General features: G+C 37.4%; 1 protein-coding gene across 1 annotated transcript in view; it reads right to left on the bottom strand.

Moving 5' to 3' along the window:
- Positions 1-23,934, bottom strand: part of LOC135083349 (mucin-2-like) — a 60,557-nt gene that overhangs the window by 7,324 nt on the left and 29,299 nt on the right. The gene's annotated exons all lie outside the window — the stretch shown is intronic.

Below are 23,934 nucleotides of genomic sequence, written 5' to 3'. Positions count from 1 at the left end.
AAAGAGACATTCTGAGAAACGACATCATGCGCTGGGACGCTTTGGCGTAAAAGTAAATACAGGCTAAACTTTTCTTGGAAAAAACTAAATGTAAGTAAGTAGTCTAATGTATAGTTTTTGAAGTCACTTGTGCTTGTGTGACCTTGGGCTATAAATGACCGTATAAGACCATACGTACGCCATGGACGTTTGCCGTACGCTTTCTAGGACACCATGAGTTTATCACCATCTTATTCACGTCGGAACACCGACTCGTGCGCAGGATTGCGTATTCTTAGGGTTGTCAGTGTTGTCACATAAGAATATTTTTAGGGTTACTTCACTGGATGTTAAAGAATATTATAAAGAGGATGATAACAGCTGTATTGAATTTTGGATGGTACGAAGACCTAAAGTTTAAACGGCGAGAGACCATGCGACAGGGTTTTTTTGCTTGCGACCAAGGAAAGATTGAAACGAAAGGGTTGAAGACATTATTATTTAAAAAATCAATGAACGTGAAATACCTTAATTCTGGAAACTGATAAAATTGTGGAGCGAAAAGGCCCCAAAAGTTGTACAAGCATGTTTTCAAAAACATAATTTTATCCTCTGCCAGTAAAGTTAAAAAGAAAGAAAAAAACGATTATTCATTTGGCACAAAATAAAGATAAGTAAATCATTGAAAAAATCGAAGCAGGCAGCCCTACTTCGTGTGAAGATTCACACATGCAAATCAGTAAAACGCTATAAAGTTACGTATTCCATAGACACGGGTTTCCTTATTGTGTAAGTACCCTTAAAGTGGACGTTTTGTAATGGAAATCGGGAGGTGTGTAGAATACTTAAGGTTAATTAGGATTAACATAGTTTACATAGTTTTGCGCAAGCACCTTTACAAAACGGTAAAGGCCTACCGTTTTGTTGTGGTTTCGAAATTGGTAGTTCGTCATATTCGTGAACATTCATGGTGTTGTAGTAATTTTGTATGGAGAATGGAGATCTAGTTTAAAGGTACTGTGGACATGAAATTGGAATAGTTTTTGTGCTTTTGAAGAAGATTATGTCATAGCGTCGTAATTATTGATTTGTCATATTCGTGAACATTCATGAGTGTTGAAGTAATTTTGTATGGAGATTTAGTAAATATACTGTAGACTGGAACTGGACTGGAACATTATAGTTTTTGTACCTACTTCTCAAAGATGTTTAATGCTGATATACAAAACTTGATATAAGAAGATGAAAACAGTAGAAGTTGGAATGGCATAATGTAGGTAAGTAGATAGGTACCTACCTAAGCTTTCTTGTCGCTATGGAACGAGCCCTTCCAGAAGTTCCAAAGAGTCCGGTCAATAGTTTAAAAAAAGGAAAAGAAAAATGTGTTTTCTCTAAGCGCAAAATTAGTTTGGATCCTTATCAGAACCACGAGCAACAAGTCAGTGATTAGGTATCGGCAAAACGTAGGCACTTGAAATTTGGAAGGGACGTAGCTTAGGTACCTTAGAGGTGCACTTAGAAAGGAATTCCCGAAATTCCCACGGGAACGGGAATTAGCGGGAAAATCCTTTTGTATGAAAAATCTAAACCGCTTAAGTTAGACGCTTGAAATTTGGCATGCAGGTACCTTAGTAAACTTAAAGCTTAGTTACAACAGGCTATTGCAAAATTCCCACGGGAACGGGAGTTAGCGAGAAAAAACATTTGTATGAAAAAATCTAAACCGCGTAAGATAGATGAAGGGGGTAAAACGGGATCCACGCGTACGAAGTCGCGGGCGCGGCCGCTAGTGGAGAATAAAGACCTATTGAATAACTGACTTAAATGTTACAGGAACTAAATCACCGCCCTGTAATAATATTATTTTCATTATTTACCTTATTACGATCGAGACCACTTCCGCCTCAGCACTATGATCTAACCGGAGTTATTTTAGTTCTATATTGATTTGTGTAGTGAAAGCGTTTGTTCTACGTTTTCACCTTTAGTCAAGCTAAGTCTAGAATTTGAGTTCCTATTACAATAGACTTAGATGTGGAAATCCTATACGTTGGAGCTGTGGTTGAAAACCAACGTCATTATTTTAAGTATCCATTTCAAAGGTAAACTTTGTTTAAGAAAGAGTCTACGTTAGATAAACGACTGCTGCGGAAAGTGTAAACATAGTTAATAGCAAATCATGGGACAGACAATGGACATAGTCTGGGCAGATATAGTGTAGGACTGAGGCAGAAAAAGCGGCTAATTATACATTTTGAGGGTGGTCTACGTCCTTTAATGTACTGAAATTAAATTAATGAATCATAACCGAAAAGAGAGTTCGGAGAGTTGTGTTGTTTGAGAGCCTCTACAACCGATGTGAACAACGCCTCAACGTGACCACAATCGCTCTACAAGAGCGAAACGAATAAGAAGAAGAACCGAAAAGACGTGGCATTCCATTGAAGAACTGAGAATCATTTTAATGCAGGCTGCCTGCTCAGTCGCTATGGCAATCCTTGGGAGAGGTCTTTGTCCAGCTGTGGACGTCATTTGGACAGTTCATCTCAGCACTTGTCAAACTTGTCATACATATTTTTGTCTTAAAGCGTTGGTAGAGACCAAAAGATATAGAGACAACACAAGTAAGTACAGAGCCCCTCAAGGGTCTTTTCTTGTTTATTTGTTAGTTTTACATGTGTCTAATTTTGCTCAAAATGGAACAGACATATCATTTCAAAACGACGAAATAGGAAAATAAAGTTCGACACGCGTTAAAAATGTTAAAACGGCGCGTGCGCGTATGTCGCTCGGATGGCCGCGGGCGCAGTTTTTGTGATCATCCGCGTGCTTGAACGGAAGCGATGCGCAAGTGCAGTGCCGGACAAAATAATCGGACGATTTGTAATTGATATTTTTGACAACTAAACCTCCTAATAAATAGTTTTTATGTCGAAACAATACTATGATGCTGTATTTATTTTATTTTGTTTTATTCAGAAAACAAACAGCTTACAAATACATAAATTGCGTAGATACAGTGTAGTTTCACCTCTAGTTAGGTAGGTAATGCTTTTGTCACAAAGTATACTTTTTAATAAACTGGATGCACATGTTTGTATCATAGTATCTAAAAAGATAAAAGATAAAAAAGATAAAAGATCATTTATTCACCGAGACAAGGTAATACATATATAGGTAATCTAGTCATAACATAGTCTAGATACAAAAGATTATATAAAAAAACAGAAGATACTTTTGGGACATTAAATTAAAATAAATAAATAAAAATAAAAACTACTGTCTACATAATATTATAACAAAAACTTTAAAAAAAAGCTTTTACTATAAAATTCATACTTAAGCAAGGGAAAGGATCAAATAATTTCGAAAGTTTGTATCACCCATGGAATTTATTCCTATTTTTGTCTGTTTGAGCTACAAGCGACTCTTTCAATCACTACCATTTTTTATGCCAGTGCTCGATTTTTACTAAGAGTTTTCTCTATGTAACTTGTAATTATGTATATTGTTGTACTGTATTTTAATTCCGAAAGCGAATAAGTATGATTCTGCTTCCTGAATTACAAAATTACCCTGCAACTGGTAAGCACAAATATCGCCACTAGTCACATAACTCCACACGCAATAGTAATCGACACCTAATTTTGGCACGCACTGTACGATTATAGCAATCGCTCACGAGAGCGGAGTCAACGCACTGCAATTAGGGAATGCAAAACCGGTTAATCGGAAACCGAAAAATCGGAAAAACCGCCCTTTTTCGACGAATTCTAAAACCGGTTTTAAAAATCGAAACCCGGATTTAAATCGGTTTTTCTATCTGTATACACGTAACAAATTCCATAAATAAGCAATATCATTTTATTATAATATAACCTGGGTATTTTGATATTTGACGAATATTTGGTTATTTTACAATTTATAACTTGGCAACATTGTCACTTGGTTACTCCGTCGTTTACCTTTGAACGGGGAATCCCCGATAATTATTTAGGACTCGTACCGCCCGCGCCCGCCACCTGACATGACCCCCCGCGATTCAGATACATAGTTGGTGATTATTGCAGTGAATAATTAACCTATGTGTGAGTGAATTGAACAGTTATTATTTCTGAATTGTTTTGAACATTGAATCTCATTTATTTGCGATATCTGCAGAAGCTTATTACTGTAATACTAAGTGTATTGAAATTTGACAGAAATACCACCTAACGTTCACAAATAAAGCTTTTTACATTTTATTCTACTTTTTAATTTAAGATATTGCTTATATCAATCGTAATTGTAAACAAATACGTTTTTGATGTACATTACGTACATGGTGGTAATTAACAAAATACTAAACCGACAGAGCAATGAATTTTAAAAACGTATTCGTTGACAATTATTACGTAAATACGTACAATGGAGATAAACTACCATCCCTTGAGTAAAATTTAGCTTATTCATTATGCATATTGTGCCTATAATGCCTAATGAATAAGCTAAATTTATCAAAACTGTTATAACCCTCTCTTAAATAATGTAATCTAACACAAAACGGACAGGACGTAACAAATCGCTGTAATGTAACTAGTAGTTGATTGAAAAAAAAATAGAACGATAATAACCGATTAAAAATCGAAAACCGGTTTTTTTTCTTGGAAACCGAAAAAAAAATCGGTTTTTGATAAACTTTCGGTTTTGCATACCCTAACTGCAATGATTGCAGTTGCGTTACACTGCAGTGCGATCACTCGGTCAAGAGAATATCAAGATCGAAACTTATACGAGACAATGGGAAATAATGTAGGTGCCTCTGTACACATACGGAAGTCAAAGTAATTAAGTATTTGATTACAATTTTGATTCGCATGAGTAGGTATATTTTAAGTCCTATTATGCCTGCTTAAATTAGAGAAGGTACTTCTTCTGCAGTGGAGACTAAAAGCAATGCTGGATTAAGACCACTCGATTAGGGTTGCCAGGCGTCCGGCTTTAGCCGGACATGTTTGGCTTTTTAGGGACTTGTCCGGCGATATATTGCCTTGTCCGGCCTGTCCGGCTTTTGTTAGGCTTTTTATTTGGTTGCCGCGCCAGGCGAAAGTCGAGCCACAGAATCATATAAAGCGCACGCATCAGGATGTTGGATAGTAACCGATGATGATACTCACTCATGAACTGACACTAATTCCTCCACCCCCCCCCCCCCCCGGTCGCATGTCCGGCTTTTAGGGTAAAATGTCCGGCCAAATGAAGTACAAAGTCCGGCTTTTGTGATTTTGGACCTGGCAACCCTACACTCGATGCCCTAACTAAGTAATTCATACCTATTCTCCCCCCCATCTAACCATAAGTAAGCATTTTGCAAATGCGACTTGCGACTTTTACGTGTAGCGTATTCGCGGAAAATACATTGTTTTTGCAAGTAGGTATCAAATACATAAGGGACTCCAACGCCTTTTTTGGCGGGTAAATGTGAGTACAGACCAACTAAAATATCACCAATAAGTGTTTTGTGATAAGGGACCCCCAAGATAAGGTACAAGTCATGGCTTCTTTATGTTTTATGTTGAATGTAATCAGAAACCTATGCTGAAACGCACGCAAGGTCTAAAATTAGAAAAATCTATAATAAGACTTTATAATTACTATTCTCATCATTACCTGCTAACAAGTGTATGATTATTATAATGAAAAGAAACGCATCCAAGAATCACTAAGTAAACCCCAAAATATCGTTTCTAATGGCGCAGCCCTACTTAATTAGCATTTAACCCAATTTTCAATTCAATTATTCAAATGAGTAAACTCGTACTGCAACTTGATTTGGTTTACTTTTTTGCAGTAAATGAATTTGAATTTGAATTTAAAACGAGCTAAGGCGATGCACCCAACAGCGCGACATGCGCCGGCGAGCATCTCGGACGTTCGTTGCGTGGAACGGAACGTCTTTAAATGCATGCTTTGCGATCGGTTTTACGTAATTCGATTTTAAAATAAGAAGCGGTCTTTTGTTTTTATTTTGTTTTAATTAAGAATTTACGATAGCTCTCTGTAAGACACAGGCAAGACTACCCCAGTGGTTAAACTTGATTTAGGACTTTAGGAGAGACAAAGTTAGGATTTCACGCGAGAAAATGTTTGGACTACGTCTGTATAGTCAGTAAGTTCACAGAATGTACAGTGATCTTATTTTAGAGTTCTTCCATTTGTTTATTCGCTCAGACAAATGACATCCACTGCTGGACAAAGATCTCATCCAAGTTTGTTGTAAGTATAGAAGGAAAACTGATCTCATAAAATAAAATATTTCCCCGTCTTTTCAAACCTCTTTATTCAATGTGTTCGTTGAATGTTTCAAACTAAATGTTTTCGGAGAACATTCCACAGAAACCACGAGTAATATCTCAATTATTTCATTGCCCACTCCTTTACTTGACGTTCGTTAATTGCTGATCACCATCAGCTTAATTGTTATCCAGACACCCGTAGTTAAAGGCTGTGCCCTTTCCCAGCGCCCATTAATCCTGAGAAGCCCACTATGGCTCAATCACACAGTACCTTTGTTTGTAGTAATGACATGCAGTGAAAGTCTGTATTGCCCGCGAGAGGTGTTGGGAAGAATATGTTTACATTGATGAATGGTTACTAAAGAATACTGGGGTAGTATTGACGAGTGGTTCCGTCAGAATGTTACAGTCAAAACTCATAATCGGTCACTTTTGACTGCAAAAATCAGTCAAAAGTGGTTTTAACTGATGCTCTTGGTTTATATCACTTTTGACTGATTATTCCAGTCAAAAGTGGTTTTGCTCAAGGAAGTTAGTCAAAACCACTTTTCACTGAAGTGCTTTCGCCTCATTTAAAATTTTACCAATCAGTCCAAATTTCATACAAAGTAATGATTTTACTTACATTTTGTCTAGCAAATACCTAGATTTCTTAAAAATATGATAAAAGATAAAAAGCAACATTACTGTGGTACCTAAGGCAGGTGTGAGTGTGTGACCACGTTGTATATCAAAATTAGACTTCAAAATGGTTTTATAACATTCATGAATTTAGACTGATTTTTTGTAGCTAAAAGTGGTTTTGACTGATTATGAGTTTTGACTGCAACAAGAACATTGAGTAGATTATGATCATTCCCACTCTTCCTGTGAATATCGGAAAATAAAACTAAGGGACAAAATTATGCGAAAATCATCAGGTCAGCGTGGGGCGTATTATTCAAATCATACATTTGCCTCTATCTGACAAACAAATATTAGAGGTTAACTGTGATGTGTGATGAAACGCAGCGTGGGACGTCCACCCACAAAGGTGGACCGACGACCTGATAAAGGTAGCAGGAAGGCGCTGGATGCAGGCCGCTACCAACCGTGCGATGTGGAAGTCATTGGGGGAGGCATGTTCAGCAGTGGACGTCCTGTGGCTGAAATGATGATGATGTCATCATCATCATCATATCAGCCACAATCATCATTGATTTGATGTTCAGGACCTACGGCAAAAATAGAAAAAGATGGAATCTCTAATCGGCAGTTAGATGTCGGTTGGGCTATTATCGCCTAAAAAGTGGTTTCCCACTTTCTAACGATGCATTAAGCATTTACGACTAAGTATTTACTCATCAACTACTTACGACAATACTAAAACCAATATTACCATTGCTTTCTGTTTGTTCTGTAGCTGGCAGTTCCCATACAATACCAATGGCGACAAATCTTAGCACGTAAGTATTATTGAGTGTGTAGGATCGTACTACTTGAGATCAAGGGCACTAGTATGTAGAAAACTGGTCAAGTGCGAGTCGAATCCTTAAAGTAGTATCATCTTACAAGATGATAAATGCAATAAAGAATTTGAATTTGGATGTGACTATTATAACATTATTCTTAACCCTTAACCACTGAGACGTGTATAAATTATTTACACATGTTTATATTAAACAGAGATAGTAAAAAAAACATAGTAACATTAATAGAATAGTATGATATTGGTGAAATCCTCCAGATGTAATAAAAGTTAGAAAGGCAATTTTTAAAAATCAACACAAAAATATTCGATAACACTAGGAACTTTTATTTTGGCCATATTTAAGATTAATAACAGTTTTAATCAGGAAAAAATCACAATAGCAATAATTCACAAATTAAGTCACTTTTTAATACAGTTCATTTAGGAAGGCTATTATAGTCTTTCTTTGTTTGATGACCTGGTCACCAGTTTGCCGTGCTTCAAACTAGCTAGGAAATATGAAAATATGGTAAACAATCTTCAGAACAAGTCAAATCCAAAGCCACGAACTAAAGCTCCTTAACCATCATGATGATTGTCCTCGAAAACCGCAACTAATATAAAAATGTTCATCCACTGGATTTTTTTGCTAATTTCTTCGTCATTTGTAATATTTTTTGGCGTAAATAAGGTTTTTTATATATAGACGGCCAAGTAAATAAATAAGACTGCTAACAATTAATTTTATCTATGGACCAACATACAAAAGCAATGTTGAAAAAGTTACGTACCACATACGTCGGGTGGTCTAGCTCTCCTACTTAGGGACATGCTACCCATTTATTTTCTCCCGCTAGGCCTGCTCTGGCCACTAGGAAACTACCAAAAAGGACACGCAAAAATTCCCGCACAAAATGAAGTTTTGAACGAAAAACCGTTTGACCGACGTACCACGTACGTACGTCAGTGGTTAAGGGTTAATCAAACAGAAACACTTAGAACAGACATAAGCATTAAGTTCGCCTTTTAGTGCCGCTTATTTTTTGTGTGTGCAATAAAGTTTTTAAGTAAATAAATAAACACGAATCACCAATACTTAGCAACTTAAAATTTTGCCAAGACGGGAATATAATGGCTCGCATTGTGAATAAGTTGCCAGAATATTTCACGAAGAACCAAGATTACTCTACGTTAGTTTACATGCCCTAACTTAAAAACTGGATTGGCCACACTCTACGAAGGGATCCCGATCACATCCCCAAGCAGGCTCTGGATTGGAACCCCCAAGGAAAACGCAAACGTGGTCGCCCCAAGCCAACTTGGCGGCGCACTGTGGCAGACGAGGCGAAGAAGATCGGCAAGACTTGGAGCGAGATCAAACACATAGCTCAAGACCGAACGCGATGGAGGACTGTTGTGGACGCCCTCTGCCCCATCTAGGGGACATAGGACCATAAGTCAAGTAAGTCAACTTAAAAACTACACCTTAGTCAAAATGTTTACAGACCGGAGGCATGTTAATGGGTTCCTGTTGGTAAGGTACCTACCTACCTACAGAACTCTACTAAAAATATTCGAAAAAGTAAGCTCTTTCCACCTCTTGACAACATGTATAGTTTACTCTACCATCTCCACGATCGAATATCTATTGTCGGAAGGATCAGGTGTCACCGATGAATGGACGAGGTAACTTATACCTCTTTCTTCGTTACATGACTGAAAGTGATACAACGGCTTGTGTAATCAGCAGCCATGATGTGACAAGGCAATGGACTTTAAAGTTCTTTCTTCGGATAAAAGATTACTCTGACCGTACGTAGTACATTATAACTCAATGCTCTGACCATATCTGACTATTGAAAAATCAAGCCTTATAGAAAGGTAGAATTTTTGTAAAATCAAGCCTTAGTCCGGTAGAATTTTTGTCTAGTCTGCAGAAACTTTCTGATTTACCAGAGGCAAATAAAGGATTTGGCTTACACTCCCCATGCTGGCCAAAAAGGTTGAGGAGGCCTGATGTTCGCATAATTCTATTGCCTCTTACTACATCCACGGGAGAGTGGGGTCCTACTATGCCGGAACCAAATGTATAAGAGTTTAGTATTTATTTTGTCATAAGTTATTTGTGACTTGTAATGAGATATTACATCGTGGGAAGTAGATTACCGCACTGATAAATAAGGCTAAGGCGTAATCTAAACAAATAATAAGTTACAACATAAGTTTAAACTTTATCAAATGCCACAAGAACGTGATCCAGTTAAATGTCACTTGACCAGTGTAACTTCAAGGCTATGGACTACCATTGTATTTGGTTTTAGATCAATTATCAGCCATAATCAATTCAGTAGTTCAAGCAGTAGCAAAAAGTGACGAAATCATGTGAAGACATTTTAGGGCGTCGCATCGTACGCGTGGACCTCGTTTTACCCCCTTAGGATTTGAATTTTTGTAAATCCTGTCTTACCGAGCACCTACGTTCTAAAAGGAACCCCCATGCAAAATTTGAGCACGTAGCACTTGTAGTTTCTGAGATTTTGTGATGAGTGAGTGAGTCAGTCAGTGACCTTTTGCTTTTGTAGATATATATAGATTATACAACTATTATTACGCTAAATACCGGTTTTAACTCCAGTTTACAGCGTGTCAAACTCCAGTTAACAGCTTGTCGAGCCCGTTTACCTGCAACAAACAAATCAATCATTAACACGATGCACTGACCGGGCACCGAACCGCGACTGCCCACTGGACTGTGGTTGCGTGCGGTCATGATGACCTGGTATACTTTACATGATTATACAGCTAATAAGTGCTAACTGCTAAGTTGTGGTTCAATAATTACTACAAAAGTTACTAACTTCTGAATTTTATGTACAGTCGCGGAATGAAAAGGTTCGTCACCTTAGTGTCGGTTTTCGCATGCACTAGGTACTGTAAGAGTCAAACCTGCCAACATAACCGTGCAAGAAACAGTGCTGCTAACATTTAAATAAATATGACGTTTGCTAACAAATAAGGTTTTGCTTGTTTATTTTTCTATCCCATCAGTACAATGTTACAAAAACGTAGTTTTTTTTATTTAATAGATAATGGCAGGTTGAACCAACAAGAAGGTTTTAGTTTATCAATCATAATAATCTTCTTGACAAGTTAAATTGTCAAACAACTTTGATCTGAATAATTTTGAACTTTACTGACGAACAGTTAAAGATTATTTTCTCTAACTCGAGATTATTCTGTAACATAGTTTCAAAAGGTAATATGTGCTCGCGATTCGTTGAAGGAATCAATTTGAAAACTGACGAACCTTTTCATTCCGTGACTGTACAAAGGTAGCAGGAAGACTGGATGGATGCAGGCCGCTATACCAACCGGGCTATATGGAAATCATTGGGGGAGGCCTATGTTTAGCAGTGGACGTCATTGTGGCTGTAATGATGACGAATTATGTGACTATTAATAAATCTTTTACATATTTTTTCAAGAATACAATATGCACAAAATAGCACACCATCTACATATTTACAGGTTAGATGCATGCATAGTACGAAACAAAGTCGTTCCCGCTGTCTGTGCGTTGAAATCTTTTACACTACGCAACGGATTAATATAATAGAAAGATGGATAAATATATTAAATATTAATGTGGATCGTTAGTTAATAATTTATACTAAAATGTCGTGTAAATAGTTTCATATTAAAACTCAAACATTACAAGTTAGGTAGGTTGAAAAAAGCAAAAACCTCTGTAAAAACAATGTATATGTTACGGTTAATGTGATAAATTGAAAATTATTAATAATAACCGGTTATTATGAATAATTACCGACAGTCGCGGTAAAAGTGATAAATTGATCACATTTAACAGTGATTATTTAATAATTCAACCTTAGTACTAACAAATTTCATAAAAGAGAACAACATCTTGTGTACGTGCTCGTGTACAGCCAAACTTTTGAACGTTTTGATATCATATATTAATATAATTTGGCATAATAAGTTTGGAATGTTTCTTGCATAATATTACTTTTCCATGATGCCTATAATCATAATGTTTTGATTTAAAGTGAAAAATAGGTTAAGGTGCGGCGGGGGTGGCCCTTGGGCCACCCCTAAGCCGCCTATTTAGTTTTATACACACATAAATGACCTCATATTAATCACATTTACCAAATCATGCGGTAATTATTCATAATAACCGGCGATTATTCATAATTTTCACATTTATCACTTTGACCGTAACATATACTTAAATAAAAACAAAACCACAAGTTACGTTGTATCTTAATTATTATTTATTACTAAACATAACCACCAGTAATTAAAAGGAAATACGATAAGTGCTTACAAATTAAATCTATAAGATTTCAAGCTCTATTAAGCATTATGTCTTCCTACAACTTTCTGTTGATTGGTGATACAAAATTCAATTAAAGATAAGTCTAATTCCAACCTAACTTCATAATAAATGAATCGGTACTAATACGTAGTATTACAAAGCGTTTGTTTGTAAGAGTTTGTTTGTTTATGCTGGATTTCTATATTCAATCCTAATCCAAATTATACGGATTTGGATTGTCAACTGTCAAATTTTAATATGTTTTTGGCCAAAATAACTGCGGTTTTTGATGTTTTTACATTTTTATATTGTTTATAAGACTATTTCAACAATATTAAAGTGTAAATGCATCGAAAATTTTGGAAATATAATCTAAAACTGAATTCAATTTGACAGTTGTAATCCGGATTTGGACAAGGATTGAATATGGGAATCGGGCGTTAAACGCGCTAATCTCAAGAACTGCTGGTCCAATTTGGAAAATTATTTTTGTTTTGGATAGCCCATTTATCGAGGAAGGTTTTAGGCTATTTAACATCAACCTACAGCCAATAGGGGCGGAGCAGTAAAGAAAAATGTTGCAAAAACGGGCAATATTATTCAGACAGTTTTCACGCGTACCAAGTCGCGGGCAATGCTATTTACTAAAGATGAAACGGATATCCGGTAACTATCCGGTAGGCCGGATATCCGGCCTAAATTTACTATCCGGCCGGATACCGGATAGTAACTCACTATCCGGCCGGATACCGGATATTAAAAAACTACAAAAATTTCCTATTAATAAAATGAAATACATTAATCTTTGAGGTAAATATCAATAAATGGCTTATAATAATGACGGCTTTTATTTAAAGTCCAAAAAGTTACAAAAAAGTCATAATTAAGGCCTTTCAAAAACTAATTTCTTTTTCTGAGCTATTCACTCTAATGATGAATACATAAATAGTAAATATCTGTTAAAGTCGGAATATTGACAAATAAAACAGGTGACCTTTTTTTCACTGATGGTCTGATGACATGATGCAGTTCAGTCAGATTAAATAAATAAATAAATAAATAAATATCCTTGGACATTTTACACTGCGCTTCTAGTCCCAAACTAAGCAAAGCTTGTACTATGGGTACTAGACAACGGATATAAACATACTTAAATACTTTTTTTTTGTAAATACATACTTATTATTAGAGATGAAACGGATATCCGGTAACTATCCGGTAGGCCGGATATCCGGCCTTAATTTACTATTCGGCCGGATACCGGATAGTAACTCACTATCCGGCCGGATACCGGATATTAAAAAACCGGATATAATAAAATGAAATACATTAATCTTTGAGGTAAATATCAATAAAATGGCTTATAATAATGACGGCTTTTATTTAAAGTCCAAAAAGTTACAAAAAAGCCATATTAAGGCCTTTCAAAAAACTAATTTCTTTTTCTAGACTATTCACTATAATGACGAATACATAAATAGTAAATATCTGTTAATGTCGAAATATTGCCAATTAAAAAGGCGATCTTTTTTTCACTGATGGTCTGATAACATGATGCAGTTCAGTCAGATTACGCAGCAAGTAAAATAATTTAATTTTCGCTATTCAATCACACACTCACGATGGCAACCGAAATCGCCCGAATTGATCTGCCCCCAAGTGGCAAAATCTGACATTCTATTCCGACGGATTCGATTTTCGACTTGTCTAGTCTACTAGACCCACTGATCGCGTTCGAAGCAGCTGCTGTGCGGCGCTAAACTCGTCACGACATGCAATGAGACAATGGGCCAACTATCCGGCCGCCGGATATCCGGCTATCCGGCCCAGCAGCTCGCCGGATATCCGGTATCCGGTAACCGGCCAAACAACTATCCGTTTCATCTCTACTTATTATACATAGAAAACACCCAGTGCAATATAAACAAATATGTTCATGCACACAAATGCTTGTACTGTGCGGGAATCGAACCCGCTACCTTCGGAATAGTAGTCCGTTTCGAACCACTACACCAAACGGCCGACTAAATAGATTACGCAGCAAGTAAAATAATTTAATTTTCGCTATTCAATCACGCACTCACGATGGCAACCGAAATCGCCCGAATTGATCTGCCCCCTAGACAAGTGGCAAAATCGACATTCTATTCGAATGGATTCGATTTTCGAAAAGTGTGACTAGTCTAGTCTACTAGACCCACTGATCGCGTTCGAAGCACCTGTGCGGCGCTAAGCTCGTCACAACATGCAACGAGACAATGTGCCAACTATCCGGCCGCCGGATATCCGGCTATCCGGCCTAGCAGCTGGCCGGATATCCGGTATCCGGTATCCGGTCAAACAACTATCCGTTTCATCTCTACTATTTACCAATAAAACACTTTTCCTTTAGCGTAAAAGAAATTTCTTATGCGATAGCTTAGGATTAACATGTCGGATATTGAAAGCTTAAAAGCTTTACAACTTCCGTATTTATGCTAAGACGTAGCTATGTCTAGTTTGATATGCATTTGCTATGTATTTATTACTTAAGCTTGTGACGCGCCCCGCGACGCATCGACAGCCCTAGCACCGAGCGCAGAGATTTTGACAACCCTACGGCTGCGCGGCCGCACGCCGCACGGACCGAGTTAATATAAGAGACGGCGGCGACCGCGGGCGCCTAGTCCCCTATCCGTCCCCCGGACACGGCCTGAGCCGAGGTCCGAGCCTACCGTGGCGCCCTCAGGCCGCGTCCGTAGTCCCCTCGATCGGGCCCACTTAGAGTGAGCCCGCCGTAGGCTGGACTCTGGTCCAACACCGCGGTGGGCAACCCTCTAATTGGGTTCGCCACTGATCGGGCGCCTTATGCGCTCGATACGGCCCGATCGCGAACGTCGGTCTGCGACCGACGCGGACGAGCCTGGGCTTCGCTTCGCGAAGCCCACACTCGGCCTCTTCGGCACGCGCACCGACGATCGCCAAACGGCTAGAGTACCTTCTGTACTCGCCACTCTGCCCGGTGAAGCTGGAAAAGCTCCTCAAGATACCAGCGCGCGTCCCTTCAAAAAAAAAAAAAAAAAAAAAAAAGGACGCCTAGCATTCGCTCGGGAGCCATTGCAACAGCCAGACGTTCGCGCGCGCGTCTATCGTTCCCTCGGCTGCATTGTACAGAGTCCCTAGCGAATAGCTATCCTCATTGTTCCCACTAACCCTAACTGTTCGACTCTGGCTTGATTCGGTATCTCGATAACTCGGTCGGTGATCTAATTGTCGATTCGAGACGTTTTACCGCTGATAGCCTACCGGTTCTAATCCCTACCGAGTAGTGCATGAGATACTCATCCCCGACCTGCGGTAGCAATCCCGCTACCACCCTTCCTGAACTTCACACCCCCTTGCCACGTAGGTCCAACGCCTTTCCTCTGTGGTCGCGCTCACCTGAGGGCTTCGGCCTCTGGCTCGAGCTAATTGGGCCACATCCTACCCCCCTAGTTATAAGTATCCAGACTAACACTCGCTAAACCTCGCACAGGGCGCCGCCCCTCTCGCGGATACGTAAACTAGTCTCGGGACGCGGATCGGGCGCGTCGCTACTCTTTTCATTGCCATTAATTAGTAATTGTGATATAACCTGTAAAGTAATTGCTCGTAATAATAATAAACTTAGAGTCAGTGAAACTAGAATAAGTGAAACCATTGTGGAACCTGAATTATAAGTGCCATTGTGTTATTGATTGTGCGTTTCCTTGGTCGAATATCCCTGTAGGCATCCTGGATAGGTACACATCCCTCATCGCAGAAGGCGAACTGGGACTTAGTACTAAACAGCGGGGTGTCAGACTGAGCTAGCTAAGACGCCCCGTTGCAAGCTTGTGGGACGTCCACCTACAAGGTGGACAGATGACCTCAAGGTAGCAGGAAGGCGCTGGACGCAGGCCGCTACCAACCGGACAATATGGAAATCATTGGAGGCCTATTTTCAGAATGTGGACTTCCTATGGCTGAAATGATGATGGCCTGAATAGATACTGGCTATATTTTTTGGATGTCAATGTAGATAATTTAACCTAGTGTTTCTTGTTCTGGATTGTATAAAATGACTGAAGCTGAAAGCTCAGAATATTACTTAGTAGTAGATTGAACTTAAATCCTCGGAAAAATCACAAGTAAAGTTTAATTTTGAGACAGGCAGATTTTAAAAAGCGACAGTGAAATCTTATAAGTGGAAATATTAAACAGCTGTGTCGGGGTCATTGACTTTAATACATTTCACCCGCGTTGTTCGACATAAGTAAGTATTATGTAAAGGTTGCCTGTCTGTTTTCAGACAGCTATGTCCATGTTTCAATCCAAGATCATGATGGTTCAGATCGTGAGGTCCTAACAATAATCTAGAATACCTAGTGTATTTTGTTAATAAATGACACTATGACGTTAAAAAAATAATATATACTTGTACTATTCTGTGGGTCTAGACAAAGTGCCATTATAATCGCAAACCAGTCGAAAAGTGGTCGAAAAGCCCCTTTTTTGTATGGAATTTGACGGATTCGATTTTCGATTCGATCAAAAAGTGCGTTTTGTCTAGGGGGGCTGTAAACGTCAAGTGGTAAATATAGCAATCGTATTCATTTGACAGTTCAAAACGTACGCTATATTCTGTCAAACGCTTTGTCATACCATACAGATTTTATCGTAGTTACGTTTTGAACTGTCAAATGAATACGATGGCACCTCAGAAATAATATCCCAGTATTTTAACGTCCCAGGAGGCAGAAATGACATTTGATGAGTGTTTTCTAAAGTGGCAAAAATCGGATCTAACACCCCTAATAGCGACCACCTGGGACGGTTCAGTGTCGGACAACTTTAAGCTACTAAGTGACCACTTCTTGACATGTAGGACAATAATTTACATATGAAAATTGAGGAAACCTCACATAATAGATTCTAGTAAAACGTGTTCATAGATAGTATCAAAACTAGCTCTAACTTGTTCTACGTGTAATGTAAAATCATGTAAATTGTGAAAAGCGACCTCTTTTAGGACCAAGTTTGACGACTTTTCGTAAAATTAGAAATCTTAACATAACTTGTTATTGTATAACCAACCTATGACTAAATGATGATGATGCATGATCTAGTGCAGGGTTTTAAAAATTTATAATCGCTAAGAACCCCAATTTTAATTTAATAAATGATTAAATAGGGGGAAAATCAATTCCACCGCGATGCAGACTACATACAGCGCCATCTCTTGTTATATTATGGAACTTTATTAATGTAATGAGGTGTGTTACAATGTTTGTTAATTTAATTATGTTGTTAATATTACTTTGGACTGGGTATGTAATATTTGTAAAGTAGGATAGACATACCTATCAACGGGGGTAAACCGTGGAAGTCCATAATTTCAAGAAAGTCGGCCAAGAAAGTAACAATTAAGTACACAGTCTATGTTTTATTTATTATTCTGTGCAATTTTTTTCTACTAAAAAGAAAATACAAATATCTAATTAATTAATGTATTTAGGTGGTACTTAGACGTCTTTAAAGACATACATTAAATGCCAATTTAGATCTTTTGATTGCATATTGCTATTAAGTATTAAACTGTACTGTTAATTTAAACTTTACAGTCGATTTTGCTATAACACAAAACAGTAAAACGTGTGTTTGAAAAAGTAATTTTATACCTTATTTGGTTGTGTTAAGGTTTGTACTACTTTGGCAAGAAACTCCACAAATGGAGAATTTGTATGGGAATTTGGACTTTATGAACGAATTTCTAAATGTTTAAAAAGTCGGTTTGTCGGTGTTTACTGCAACTGCTCTTGAAAATTAGTAGAGCGTTATTTAATCTATGTAATCGTTGGATGTGTATCAACGGCACCTCAACCTACCTCAGAATGTTAGTTCTTCAATAGATCGTGAACTTTAAGATTAAGGTATAAGAGTGAAAAATAGATGAATGATAGATGATTTATAGTAAAGATGTGACTTTACTTCATGAGAGAATTTGAAAAGAAGTTGTTTTGTTACATTTGCCTACACTCATGCATGTGTACACATAAATTTTATGAAACAAACTAGCGGCCGCCCGCGACTTCGTACGCGTGGATCCCGTTTTACCCCCTTAATCTATCTTACGCGGTTTAGATTTTTTCATACAAATGTTTTTTCCCGCTAACCTGTCTAACTTAAGCGGTTTATGCCAAACTTGACACATCATCTTTCTACCAAAAACCAAAATTATGTAAGCTATGCTATTTCTATGATTATAAATACCTACTAAATAACTCACTCATTCATAAAATAACCAATAAGCGCCAGTGTATAATTAATTAATTTCGCTTAGTCATAGTTAGATAATTCATTCATTATTAGTTCCGTAAAATTCCGTTAATGGTCGATTTTCTAATGAAAGTCAATACGTACGATATATCTTGGATTGTAGGAAGAAATCATAGAGTTGATTGGTGCGACCATAACTCACATTTTATTGCGATGGTTAAATTGTGTTTAAAGTAAAAGCATCCTTACTATCTTAGAGTTAAAGTCTGGTTTGAGGGAATAAGGCTTGAGATGGTTGAGGGTATAAGGCTCATTACGTGGGACACTATTTAAGTTGTGAGCCTAACTATGAAAACAAAGTAGTTTATTATTAAAATAGTATTGATTGCGTTTATTGGTATTGTCTTTCATGATTTATGTACTTTTTAATGTGTCTGAAACACTTTTCATAGCATTTTTTCCACTCAGCTTGAGGCACCTCCAAAGCATGGTTTTTGACCGCACCGACAGTTGCTTCTGGCTACATAAATCGCTGTTCACGCGTTTAATTTTAATATATGGGTACCAAAAGAAGTGTTTAGATTCCAAGCAAGAATTTCGTAGCGTTGGACCTGTTTATTTCATGTTTTGAGTGTTCAAATAGTCAGTTGTTTGACGAGACGTGTAAAAGCTCACATTTTCGTCACGAATGGCGATTCGACTATGCTGGTCAGTTTCCTTTATTAAACTGAAGACTTTTGGAAAAAAAGTGGCTGTTTACTATTAAGAATTAACCATTCTAAATTTCTCTAGTAACGTTTCTGCCATATAATCGGATATTTCGGAAAAATAGGCGACCGTAAGTTTCAAAGTGTTCCGAGCGCATGGGACTTTTGTTGGAATTGGTTCATCTTAAAACACCTCCATAGTCGATAGCTGTTTATTTTCAGGATCATTATACATAGATCCTTAATTCGTCAACTGTCACAATTTTAAAAACGGCTTTTACAGCTTTTTAAACGTATTTATCAAACATTTCCAAGGATTAAACGACACAAGCGAGCTTGAGCTTTTGAAAAATTTTGTGACATCCAGCGAGAAAAAAACGTATTTACCATAATATGGTCATACAATATTTTATTACTGCTAGTGGAATTAATGCCTAGGATTATCTCAATCCTACGATATATCACATGACGAGGTTTCTCTTCCATTTTTCTGACAACATCAATGTTTTCCGCCACTATTAGTCATTTTGGACGACTTTCGCAAAGTTCACTGGTGAGCCAATGACATACAATATTATACTTTTTAAACTAGCGTTTTACAATGGTAAAGGATAGATCTTTATCACCAAAAGTGAAATTTAGCTGACCGCTTCAGTTTTGTATTGATTTACCACGTCGAAAGTCATAATAAATAGTCATGCGAAAATTTCCGCAAGTCAATTCCATGTTTTTGTCGTCAAGATAATTTTCAATTCAATGTTAATAATACAAAACGTGCTCAAATGATAAAAAGTTTTGAATAAGGTTGTAGTCAAAAATGTCAATCTTTTCATTAAAAGTATCAGATGTCGTCTAACAACACGTTATGTTGTCGAGGCTCACAACTTAAATAGTGCCCTAGTACACAGCTTAAACTATTTACTATCTTAAAACGAATAAAAGTTTTTTTAATGCGGTTTAATTTGATCCACTGATTTAAAAACTTCTCTATTTAACTAAAACTGTGATGTTTTAAATAATAACTTAAGTTACATCACCCTTATAAAGTTAGTTAGGTTCCCATTTCTCCTTTGGTTCCCCTTTTCATTCCTTCTTTTGACAAATTAGCCTGTCTTGCAACGTTCAATATTGCATTTTTGTATTTGTAAATATTTAGTCTATGTAGGTTAATTATTTGTATCTTAATTCTGTACTTTTATATAATACTGTAATTATTCGATTATGGAAAAAATTAAAAACACATTTATTTTCAAACTATTTTATTCTATTTTTGCAAGAAGGCTTTTAAAGAGTACTTTCACAGGGTCTGTATGCATTTACCATGGGGACCTATTACATGAGCTGTTAGGTACTGAAATTGCAATTTAAGTACAGCTACTTGCATTGAATTGATGCTAGTGTGACCCCACCTTTACTCATAGCTAACGTAATCTGTACGCGCCAAGTGCAGTAAAAAATCCATCAAAAAGACAGGAAGAGTGGTCGGTCCAGTTCGTAATAACTGGACCAAACTGGTTCTAATTGGTTCGGACGTTGATCTTTGATGTACCCGTGTCAAAGAATTTATGACGTAATACTTTTTTGTAAGGTTGTTAAAACGAAAAGGTGAGGCAGCTTTGATAATGAAATTCCTTCTAATTAATTGACTGTAATTTTAATTGCTCTAGGTATGAACATAAGTAGGTACCACCAAATGTATGTTTGGTAGAGAATCTGTAGTTATGCAGTTATATACTTTTGTAGCACCTGGATTGGTGGTTTGGGTCACTTTGGGTGCCATACTACAACATCACTTATGGTTGCAGGTTCGAATTCCAACTGGGGAAATGGGGCTATGTGTGAGAGCAGCATTTCCAGATTCATTTCATTCCGGATTCATTGACTTCTTTATCAATTTTATCCCTTACTCTTATTCTTACCCTTTCGCCTTACTAAAGGCATTGTTTACTTTTGTGCTAGGTCTAGGTCATGTGAAAAGGACATTGTCAGAAGTAGCCTAAGAACCAACACACAGCAAACAAACATTGTCCTTTAGTATTTCCACAGCTGTTTTTATCTGTTGGACTATTTTTCTACCTACACTATAATTTCCCCTATTTTCATTACTAGTACTACTCCTGACAATATTTTTCCATTGCATAACGACACTCTCTCAGCCACAGTATAATCGCAGTATCGGAACACACCCACGTCGTATTTGGCCAGAACCACTCTCGTTAGCGGTAATCCGCGCTTTTACCGGAAAGAGAGCTGCTCGAATCTGTGTCTATGTGTCTGGAGATAGGGCTGCAGATCTCTAGAAGATTAAAATATAATTAAACACACGTAGTTTTATGTGTTTACGTTAAAGAGGTTTTGAGTAATAGAAGGGTCAAAAGTGGTTCGTATAATATTACACTCGGCGCTGGCTAGCCGGTTCTTTTTCTTGAACTCGGCTTGACACGCTATCGCGTGTCTAGATATAGGATTTAAACTTTAGAACTGACGGACCAGTAAGGGGGTTAGACTCAAATCAATCTTGATTTGAGTCTAACCCCCTTACTAATAAAATTACACGCTTGTTGAACAATGTTTTAAAGTGATGTATAGTACCTATGTAAATGTCTTTATAAAACAGTGTTCAACAAGCGTGTAACTTTTATTAGTATCATAATTATCATCATTTAGCCGCAGGACGTCCACTGTTGAACATAGACGTCTCCCAATGATTTCCAGAGAAGAGTTTACGATAGGTAGAAATGTGTAGACATTACGCTAGAATTAGAGAATATTTTTGCGTGAATGTGGACTTAATAATATCACAAAAGAATACTCAAAACTTGATTCTATCTAAGCCAGAGATTGTGTGTGATCGTTCCCTTGACCCCCAATTTTGTCTGGCCAGCGTGGAGAGTCTAGGCTAGGCCAAGATCCTCCATTTGCCTGTGGTATACCAAAGATAGGGTCTTCCTCCTGTATTGGAGACTATATGATCTGATGATGATGATGATTGATGTCTTAATATTCTTAATATTGAGATTCAAGTTCTCGAGAACCTTCTACTATGCTTGAAATTGAATTGAATCCTTAGTGTTTTTGCTGTTGTTACAATTTTTAAGAGTGTGGAGTAATGATGTGTGACATAATATAATATAAGACTTAGTAAAAGTGATGGTTAGGTTACAAAGTGGACAACCATGAGGCGCGGCCATCTCGCTTCACTGCTTCGACAAAGATGGAGATCATGTGTTTTACTTTCTAAGGAAGTTATATTTGGACCGTTTATGTCATTGCAAAGTAGATATTAGGTTTCTCGGTACTTATATGATTGCTATGCGTTGACGTGATGTGACATAATATTAATGTTTATGAACTTATCAACGAGATAGACACAAAATAATAAAGTTGCAGCATAATAATAATATGAAAACAGCAGGAGACAATGATAAGCATGTATAAAACAAAATTGTGTACAGTTGGAAAAATGTTTCCTGCGATAGAGTGATGTGTACCGCAGTGATATAAAAAGCAAAGAGCTCAGTGTATTCTAAAGACTGCCCTGAAAAGGACAGAACACTGATTTTCAGCTCTTGCTAGAGAACGCGCGAAACGAAGAACAGTATAAACCTTCTCTAAGTAGTCTAATAAAACTACTTACCCAGGTTTGTTGGAAATTTACATTTTGGAATTCCTATTTTTTTTCTGTTCTATTCTCTTTTGAATCCTCTTGGAATAACTTAAGTCTCACTGGATTAGTTTTGGCGGTCAATTGGTGGGTATAGATGAATATGCTCTTCAAAAGATGAGTATACTGACCCCAGATACCAAATTCAGTATTTACCCGACCTTATACGTCAGCCACAATTTATACAATCTACCAGTTTGGGTGAAAGTGAAAACACCTCGCGGCCATTTAATAAAAGCGTAGTTATTTATCACCGCCTGCTGGGTGAATTATGTTTATTATGAAATTGTAGAGATCGATGGATATTTTGTGGGAAAAAGGCAGATTTTTTTGTCTATCTACAATGAGGAAGCTCTTGGCCTACATAGAGAGTGATCAGGCCGAAGGTGGAAGCGAACTTCACCCGGAATACTCGACCACAGAGGAACTGGCTATCTTACTCGTACCTATAACTATCGGAACGCATGCTGTTAACATTGTTGTTATAGCGACAGACTTAGGTAAGTTGGTGGTAGCTCGCCAGGCGGACTTAAAACAAGCACTACCACCAACCAAGTGTTATGATTGCTTTTTGGACCAACAGTTACCTACATGATTGTTTGGAACACCAATTACATGACCAGTTTACATCCATATTTTTAATGAAGTTATAATACATTACATATTATCTATCACGTAACAAAAACAACACAACTCCAATCAACTCAAATCCATAACAAATCGCCAAAAAAACAAACATCGCTTACATAAAACCGAAAGTAAACCGAAACTGGATACAAAATCAAAAAGGGGTAGTGGGGGGTACTCTCACAATCATTACGGAGAAAGCCGCGGTATGCGATACAATTTTCTTTAATTCGACGAGCAAATATCAGGAGTCATGGTCGGTGACTTTTGGAACTGAATCAAACCCTAATAATGTGAGTAAACTACTTGTCTTGTAATTTTATAAAGAAATCTTTGCTTATAAAAAGTGGATTTCCTCCTCCTTTTTTTTGGACACGGAAAAACATCCATCCGCCATCTAGTCATAAACGAAGCACACAGCTTGCTCTATGGGTATCAAACAACGGAAACTACTAAAATATTTTTGGTAAATATGTAGGACTTACATGCATATTTTTATGGTAATGGTTATGGCACGAAGCTTAACGGCGTTATTCTTGACGGATCTAATTGACCATTATTTTTCTAACTTTAGAAATGATTGGGTTTTAATTAACAATTAAAAGTCCTATAAACAT

Source organism: Ostrinia nubilalis, chromosome 23 (assembly GCF_963855985.1).
Source record: "Ostrinia nubilalis chromosome 23, ilOstNubi1.1, whole genome shotgun sequence".
NCBI classification, from domain to species: Eukaryota; Metazoa; Arthropoda; class Insecta; order Lepidoptera; family Crambidae; genus Ostrinia; species Ostrinia nubilalis.
Note: the sequence above shows the minus strand (reverse complement) of the source record. Positions and strands in the feature narration are given on the sequence as shown.